Below are 2,500 nucleotides of genomic sequence, written 5' to 3'. Positions count from 1 at the left end.
GGACAACCAGGGCACAGACTCTGTCCTAAGCTGGGACATCCATGGCTGTGCCCTGGTTGTCCCAGCATCAGACTCTGTCCTTGGCCCCAGTAATAGGACCAGACCTCAGGCAAGGCCCCAGCAACAGGCCTAGCCTTTGGCCTCTGAAAGGGGTTTCAGACTGGGCACTGTTACTGGGACTAGGCCTCAGCAATGGGAAACAGGCCATGGGTTGGCACACCGGATTATAAGGCGCAGCGCTTAATTCAACTCTCAACAATGCATTAATAAGAAAACAAAACGGAAAAACTGTTCATTCCTCCACAAATCCATCAAATTCCTCATCTTCAGTGTCCGAGTTAAACAGTTGGGCAATGTCTATATCATGCATGCTCGGTTCCCCCTCATCATTATCCGAGTCAGTCTCATTGGTGCTGCGTAGCTCTTCAGCAATGATTCCAGCCTTCATGAAAGCTCGGATGACACTGGAGACTGATACCTTGTTCCAGGCATCCACGATCCACTGGCACATGATGGCATAACTCACCCGGCGTTGCCTCCCTGTTTTGGTGAATGTGTGGTCACCTTGTGACATCCAACGCTCCCACGCTGCTCTCAAGTTAACTTTAAATGACCTGTTTATTCCGATATCTAGCGGCTGGAGCTCTTTGGTTAATCCACCCGGAATTACGGCAAGCTCTGAATTAGTTTTCTTCACTTCAGCTTTGACATTATCAGTCAAATGGGCACGCATGGAGTCATAGACCAATAGGGATGGGGAGTTGTGAAGAAAGCCATCCATTCTCTCAACATAGACCTCCCTCAGCCACTCAATCATCTTCTCCTCATCCATCCAGCCCTTTGGGTTAGCCTTGATGGTGACACCAGCAGGAAACTTTTCCCTTGGCAAAGTCTTCCTCTTGAAAATTACCATGGGTGGTAGTTTCTGGCCATTAGCCTGACAGGCGAGAACTACAGTGAAAGCTGACTTCTCATTTCCTGTGGTACGTATACATACCGTACTGGTCCCTGTTTTCTCAACAGTTCGTTGTACGGGGATATCGAATGTGAGGGGGACCTCATCCATGTTAGTGATGTGTTCTGGCTTTATATTCTTTGATTTTAGCTTGGTTATGCAGTAGGTGCGGAAAATGGCCAGCTTCTCTTCATAATCCTTTGGCAGTTGTTGGCAGACAGTAGTTCTGGTGCGGATGGAGAGATTACACCTTTGCATAAAACGAAAGCACCATGAAGGACCTCCTCGAAAGTCCTTGATCCCCATGTCGCGTGCTAACGTTGTGGCTTTGAGTAGAATAGAGACCGTGGAGACGCTTCTACCTGCGGTTCTCTGTTCGATAACCCACTGATGTATGTTGTCCTCCAACTGTGGCCATCTTGCTTTGTTTCCTCGGAAACTCAGTTTGGTCTTTTTTACTTGGCATAAGGCATCTTCTTGTTTCCTCCACTTACGCACCATAGATTCATTAATGTTCAATTCTCTCGCAGCTGCTCTATTTCCATGCTCTACTGCACGAGTTATAGCTTTAAGCTTAAAATCTGCGTCATAAGCATGTCTCTTAACAGGAGCCATTTTGGGGTAGTACTGGAGCACAGATACTGCCCGGCTCAGAGCCTTCTTTTTGTTTTTTTAATCGGTTGCGCTCGGGTCAGGAGGAATCCGGGTAAACCCTTTAAAAAAGAGCCGGGTCCAAGTCACTGCCTGCACGGCTCAGAGCCTTTTTTTTTTAATCGGTTGCCCTCGGGTCAGGAGGAATCCGGGTAATGCGTCGGAGGAACAGCGGATTATTATCGTTGTTCCGTGAGCTATGTGCGCAGACTGACTCACCCACTGGCAGGTCAGTTGCGCTCAGTTCAGGAGGAATCCAGGTAAACCAAAGATTGTTATGCTTGGTGGTCCGTGAGCTATGTCCACAGACAGCCACACTCACACGCTGGCAGGTCGGTTGCGCTCGGTGCAGGTGTAAACCGTGTAAACCGTTAGAGGGACAGATGGTCCTCATTAGAACGTGCTGATTGATGCTCCTGCGCATTCCTTCCTGTGCGTCACCGGCACCTCTTGGGCAGGAAGGAGGGGAAGCATCAGCGCACAGAGGTGGGGCATTTACCCAACGAGAAGAGGCCCGGTAGCAGAGCCACTGCAGAGCCAATCCTGCAGCGAACGCAAAGAGGAGGCCAACAGGCAAGTGCAAGCCTGTGCTAGAGAAAACATCCACCAGGGAGATCCGCTCCTGCCTGCCCAAGAAGGGCACTCCCTGATCGGATACGCTCACCCAATCGGTCCCCCTGAAACTTACCTTCTCACGCCTGTTGTGAAAAGCGTGAAAGTACAAGACTGGCGGAAGGACGCCCCCCCCTGAGGCAGGCTTGGGACCTGCTACCTCCTCGGGGCAGGGCACGGGGACTTCCCTTCGGCAGGACCGGCACCGGGGAGATCCGCTCCTGCCTGCCAGGAAGGGCACTCCCTGATTGGATACGCTCACCCAATCGGTCCCCCTGAAAC

Source organism: Rhinatrema bivittatum, chromosome 2 (genome assembly GCF_901001135.1).
Source record: "Rhinatrema bivittatum chromosome 2, aRhiBiv1.1, whole genome shotgun sequence".
Taxonomy (NCBI): Eukaryota; Metazoa; Chordata; class Amphibia; order Gymnophiona; family Rhinatrematidae; genus Rhinatrema; species Rhinatrema bivittatum.
This window is presented reverse-complemented; position numbering follows the sequence as displayed.